This window comes from Peromyscus californicus, unplaced genomic scaffold (assembly GCF_007827085.1).
Source record: "Peromyscus californicus insignis strain IS unplaced genomic scaffold, ASM782708v3 Scaffold_14__1_contigs__length_90479793_seg_2, whole genome shotgun sequence".
NCBI lineage: Eukaryota > Metazoa > Chordata > Mammalia > Rodentia > Cricetidae > Peromyscus > Peromyscus californicus.
In genome coordinates this window covers 40,379,741-40,386,422 of record NW_026294436.1, presented here as the reverse complement: position 1 = coordinate 40,386,422, position 6,682 = coordinate 40,379,741, and the positions used below count along the sequence as shown (strand labels likewise).

Sequence of the window (6,682 nt, the reverse complement as noted above, 5' to 3'; positions counted from 1 at the left end):
GCTGTCCCTGGGGCAGGGAATCTCTTCTAAACTGATTCCCGATGGAGCTGCCGGGGGAGCACATGAGGCCGTGCTGGAGCTGAGTGTGATCGATTTGGCGCATGGAGAGTCGTTTGGCGTCAACCAAGTCCACAGGTTTTTGTTTTGTTGTTTTGTTTTCCTCCCACCATTACAGTCACCTGAAGAGCGTGGGTTGGAAGCTCTAGGGGACACTCTACAACTCTGACGGTGAACCGGGGGTGCCCCAACCTGCTCCCCAAATGGGCAAGTGTGTTGTGGTTCCAGCCCTGCCGAGCCTTGGAGGGGACCGCAGTGTGAGCGGGGAGTGCCCCTTGCCAGAGTTGTGACCTTGAGGAAGGTCAGACTGCGGCTCAGAACATCTTGAAGGTCACCAGATGAAGCTGAAAACGGACAGAGCTTAATAGGTAGGAGATGCCCAGTCGCATGCGTCTACAGACAGGCTCACAGCTGGCTAACTGGAGCCACCCGAGGTAGGCGTGAAAGTGACCTTCATCAACTGCTACTTATTGAGTACTTACGACTTGGGTGTTGTACCACAGATGGTCACAATTAGTCCCGCCAACCACCTTGACAGGCACAAGTGAGGAAAGCATGGTCCAGAGAGACTAAGGCATTTCCCCACTAGCACATGGCTAGTAGAAAATGACAGTCACTTTTTAAACTGTCACCAAGGGAGGACAAAAGCTGGGTGCTTTCCAGAGAGCTGTACTCCTGCCGGCCCGATGGGAATGGAGTAGAAGGAGGGGCATGGGTGTTGGGGTGCTGTTGGAGAGGGTCAGAACTGGTAGAAGGAGGAGCATGGGTGTTGGGGTGCTGTTGGAGAGGGTCAGAACTGGTTGCAAGATGAGTCCCAGGGTTGAAAATGCTGTGAGTAGCAGGCAAGGTTGAGCGCTTGCCTAGCACATACGAAACCCTAGATTTGACACCCCAGCACGGTATAAACTGGGCAGAGTATCTGCAAATCCAGCACTTGAGAGGTGGAGACAGGAGAATCAGAAGTTCAAGGTCATCCTCAGCCTTATAGTGAATTCAAGGTCCAAGTGAGATATATGGGTCTCTGTCTCAAAAAGAGGGAGGGAGGGAGAGAGAAAGAGAAAGGGGGCATGCCATCTCTCCAGCCTGAGCAGGACATTGATGTTTGGAAAGCTGACATGCATTTCTTTTAAGTGGAGAAAATAACAGGCACAGAATCACAGGGCGGGGCTGACGAGATGGCTCAGTGAGCAACAGTGAGGATCTGAATTTGGATCCGAGCCCACATCAAAAGCTGGGAAGGGCTGCACCTAAGCCTGGCACAACTCCAGAGCCATGGGGGGCAGAGGCAGGAGAATTACTAGAGCTTGCCGGTTGCCAGCCTAGCTCTAGCTCTAGGTCCTGTGCAGGCCCTTTCTCACAGGAATAAGACACCTGATGTCCTTGTCTGCTGACTTCCTTGTGTGTGCACACACACACACAGACACATACACGCAAACACAGATACACACAGAGACACACACACAGACTCACACAAACACAGATACACACACAGAGACACAAACACACATAAATACACACAGACACACACAGAGACACACATATACATAGACACACACAGACAGACACAGACACACATACACAGAGAGACACATACACGTACACATGAGACACAGACACAAACATCACACACAGACACACACAACATGAGACACAGATATACACAGACAGAGAGACATACAGACACACAAACACACACATATATATATACAGACATACACACACAAGACACAGACACATGCACAGAGACACACACACACATAGACATACAATATGAGACATACACACACACACACACACACACACACACACACACACACACACACACCCGAGGCCCCTTTCAGACTGTGGGCAGAACACAACATGGAGAGAGGCTGTTGGGGGCTATTTTGTGGTTCTTGTTTCTTCTGTAAGGGTGAGATCCAATGAAGCACGGATGAAGAGAGGCGTGCGCTTGAAGCTGTCCTGCCTGTCAGTGGCGGGGGAGGGGACCACTAAAGGAGAGAGAGAGAGAGCATGGAGGCCAAGGAGAAGGGTGCCGTGGAGGGGTGTGCGAGGACACATCCACAGAGACATTGGTAGGCTGGGGTGAGTAGGAGGGATGACACATGACTGGAGCTGGCTGGGCGGGTGGTGGGGTTATTTATAGAAATGAGGAAGTCACTGGCAGGAGGTGTTTTGGGCAGGGGAGGGGACAGGAAGGGGAAGGAGGGGAGCAGATTCAGTTTGGGAGCACACATTGGTGTCTGGACACCTAAGGCGTGCCGGTCAGCCGCAGGGGTCCCTGACTGTTAACCTCAAGCCTTCTTGAAGAGGATGTTGGGTGGCCTCACTATCTGAGGTGCTGGGTGGGCTCCCTGTTGAGGATGCTCGGCTCTCCACGAGTGTCTCCTGGTGGCCTCAAAAGCTTGAGTGTTTTGGGAGGTGTGGGGTTGTCATCAGCCGGGACTTAGAGATGACAACGACAAGGCCACCTTGCCACCAGTCCCGCTCTGTTGGTCCTTTAGACCTTCCGAGAAGTCACAGTGGCAGCCTATCCTTAGAGGCTGCTCCCAGGAGGAGTCTTCACACAGACCCAGGAAGGCCTGCTCCACCTTCCCTCATCCTTCACCACCCTGCCCCGGCACCAGTAGCAGAGTTAGAGCCCAGCCACAGGACCAGGGGAGACATTCTGGCTCACGAGGCCGGGCAAAGCTCTGCCAGGGAGGAAGTCAGGACCCATTCATCCTTCCCCTGAGAAGGGAGCTGTCTGGATAGCCATGAGTCCCCGATCCTCCATTCACCAGTTCTGGACCCTTTAATCATTCCACAGGGACAAACACTATGTGATTTTTAAAAAAAAATTAGAACTAGGTTAATTCCAAGTTTTAGGTGAGAGATGGTTCCATGAAGAAACAAATCACAAAGGAAATAAGAGTCACTCAGTCAATCTTTTCAACCAATGGCTGCGACAGCTGTGCTCACGTGGCCCCAGCCCTGACAGATCAAGGGCTAGGAGGGTGCTGATGTTGGTGATGCTGAACAAACACACCACAGGAGGAACCATACCTCAGGTTTTGGGAACTTGAGGCATCATTCCAGAGGAAGTGATGTCTCAACTAAGGAAAAAGATGAGCCCGAAACTGTCCAAGAAGGGGAGTGAGATTGCTGTGGGCCACAGGAACACCAGGATCCATGGCCTAATGGGATGGGTTCCAGCTCCACCATGACACCAGAAGGCCACTCTCTTGAGGGAACCAGGTGTTCAAAGACGCCGCCTCAGTGGGACTCAACTGGGAGTGTGCTTAGAATCACATGGGAACTAAGAAAAAAAAAATCCCCAAACCCTAACCCAATGCAGCCATCAGGCTCCACCCACCCTCTGACATTCTGGTTTGCTGGGTTAGAAGAAAGAAGTTTGCGCGTTGGCAGAATATAAAGATCCCCTTATGACGCTGGCGTGCTGGGCTGGCTTGGTTTATTTCATGTTCAATTTGACGCAAACTAGGGTCATCTGGGAACCTCAGTGGAAAAATGTCTCCATTAGAATGTCCTGTAGGTTGGCCAGGGGATGGTGGCTTCTGTGAGTTCGAGGCCAGCCTGGTCTACAGAGTGAGTTCCAGGACAGGCACCAAAAACTACACAGAGAAACCCTGTTTTGAAAAGAATGTCCTGTAGGCAAGTCTCATTTTCTTTAATTATTGGTGCGAGAGGGGCTCAGCCCACAGTGGGCCTCTAGAGCCAACCCCTGGGCAGGTGGTTCTGGGAAGACTAAGAAAGGCAGCTGAATGTCAGCCGGGAGAGCAAGACCACACGCGCAGTAGTTCCCAGTGGCCTCTGCTTCAGTCTCTGCTTCCAGGTCCCGGCTCTGACTTCCCTCAACGAGGCACTGCGATGTGGAAGTGTAAGCCAAGTAAACCCTTTCCTCCCCCCAGTTTCACTTCATCCTTTGTTTATCATAGTGATGGAAAGTAAGCCAGGACAGGTACAGGCTGAATATCACCAGTCCCTGCGGGCCTGTTTGCAGACTTTTGCTAGCGTACTGTTCGGTTGATCTTCCATGGCACAAAGACTGGAGTTCCTTGTGGAGTGACCGGCGGGGAAGAGCAGTGGTTCTGAGGGTCAGTCTGCCTGGGTTTGAGCCCCTGGCTCCGTTCCCCTCCTTTCCCACCTCCCCATTCTTGGCTGCCACCTTGAACCAACCCCTGTGTCTTTTCCTGTTACCGGTCTTATCCTTGACCCTCCTTCAGGGGAGACAAGAGACCTCTTCTGTAGCATCCAGGTGGGCCCCAGGCTCTGCTCCAGGCTCAGGTAGGCACTCCTTCACTCGGTACTTTAGACGAACCCCACACTTGTGACGCTCCCCCCCCCCCCCCCCTTTCATGCTTCCCTTCCTGGGATGGCTTCCTCACTTGCATCAAGTTCCTCTTCTTGTCCATGTGTCAAGACACCTGGATTAAAGCGACTTGAGGTAGGAGCGGATCGTTTCGGCTCCTGGTTTGAGAGGACATGTTCCACTGCGGGACGGAAGTGTGAAGCAGCTGGTCACATTGTGTCCACACTCAGGATTCCGAGAGAAGAAGGCATGGGTGTTAGGAATCTGCGCTCCGGTCTCCCTCCTCCCACTCCAGACCCCGCCCCTCAGAAAGCCCGCCAAGTGTTGGCTCCTCCCCCAGGGTTGCTCAAGACCACACCTACAGGGTATTTAAGACCGATCACCAGACCTGCCAGGTGATTTTCTCTCCTGTCTCCGAGAGTCACTCGGGAGTCGCTTTGCTTATATTAATATTTTGTTTATTAAATCTAGTCTTATTAATTCGGCTTGATTTGGCTTATTGCTTCGGCGGAGGATACCCAATAACCGGGGATCCAATACTTAGCAGCGGGCGCTTATTGGCTTCCTCCTTTCCCCCTTTCTACAGGCCCTAGTCACGGAATGGTGCCTCCCCCAATCTGGCTAGGACTTCTCTCCTCAGTGTCTGGAAACACTCTCACTGACACATCCAGAAGTGTGTGTCCTAGGTGGTTCCAAAGCCGATGAAATTGCTAGTGAGGATTAACCATTATACTGCTTTTTCTGTGGGAATGTCCTACGATCCTCCACCGAGCTTAGGGGTGACCCCAGGAAGTTTATTATGTGAATTACGGGCACTTGGCTCCTAGCATGCCCTGTAGCCTCTGCCCTGTGTGCCAACAGACCGCACAAGCCCAGGCCTAGAGCCCCCAGCACTCAGTAAACGAGGACATTGTAATTCTCCAGGCGACCAGAGACTGTGAAAGGACACTCTCCACATGGAAGGCCATTTAAACCACAGGTTTGGAAATGGGGCCTCATGTTTTCTTCTGCTTTGTAGTGACGCACACTTCCATGGAGGTTGTGTGTAGGAAATGGGCGGGAGACAGCAGTGTTGTAACTATCTTTTTTTGTCACCTACCCCCCAAGTCCTTGTGTCCCCCCACCATTTTTCTCTCTGGAGATAAGAGTCTTACTATATAGCCCTGGGTGACCGAGAACTTGCTATGTAGGACAGGCTGGCCTGGAACTGGCAGTGGTCCAACTGCCTCTGCCTCCCGAGTACTGGAGTTACAGATGAGAGCTACCACCAGGTACGTCTTCCCCCACCTTTGCCTGGTTGTAGCCCAGATCCTGAACCTCTTTGACTTTCAGTGGTGACATTTCCAGAGGATCCTTGACAATCTCAGAGACCCCGGAAGTCTCATGCATGAAATTGCTCTCCCTGCTGGGAACCAGGTTCCTCTGCACTTTGATCTTCTAGCTGGGATCTAGTGATGGTCACACCCTTCAGGAGAAGGGGACAGAAAACGTCAAGTGTATCATGATGCATTTCTGTTTGTGTATCCCTGCAGGTCTCCACTGTTTGGCCACAGTCCAGCGTCAATTATGAGTATGGAAGACATGCCCGGGCATGTCTGGTGGATAGGCTGGCCAGGAGCCCATAGGCTGGAAGACCAAGCTGATCCTTGAGAGGGGTGCTTGACTTCTACAGCAAGCCAAGTGATCTGGGCTTGGACTAAGGTCTGAGTTAGGGAGGGAAAGCTCTCCTATGAGCACAGGTGAATATTAACCATCACGGTGGCGGCAGTCATGGCAGTGAATGAAAAAAAGAAATTAAAAGGAGGCCATGACGGCTCCTAGGTATGTGGAGGAGAAAGTCTATTGTAGATATGAGGGAGAGCACAGCCAGAGGCAGAGACATCTGGGAGAGTCCAGAGTGAATGTGACCCTGGGGAAGGGGGGGGGGGGTGACAGGACCGGATGGGACTGGGTGGGGGGAGAACATGTGAGGAGAGGGGTATGGGGGGAGAGGAGAGCCAGGAGACCAAGAGACCGGGAGGCCAAAAGGGAAAAAGGGTACAAAAGACAGGTGTAGCCAAAATGGCTGGATTATATAAGGAAGAGTAGCCAGGGGAAGGGCAGCCTAGCCTCTGGGTTGGAGAAGTTTAGGATAAGCAGTGGGCTATGCCAGCCAGGACTCTGTAACAGGTAGGGACTGAGGAATTCTGGGAGAACCTGGAGGCTAGCATCTGCTTTTCTCTGCTGAGAGGCACCCTAGTTAGCATTTGTCCCAGGTTTGGGACCTAAGAGTAGGCAGCACTTTCTGAACAGTTAGAAGCCTGGAGCCCTATT

The 6,682-nt window shown here is 52.2% G+C and overlaps 1 long non-coding RNA gene across 1 annotated transcript; it reads left to right on the top strand.

The window, feature by feature from the left end:
* The first annotated feature begins 2,293 nt into the window (after positions 1-2,293).
* On the top strand, positions 2,294-6,240 carry LOC128109424 (uncharacterized). Its single transcript, XR_008217815.1, has 3 exons — positions 2,294-4,154; positions 4,284-4,344; positions 4,481-6,240. It is a non-coding gene; the product is annotated as an uncharacterized LOC128109424 (long non-coding RNA).
* The last annotated feature ends 442 nt before the right edge of the window (positions 6,241-6,682 follow it).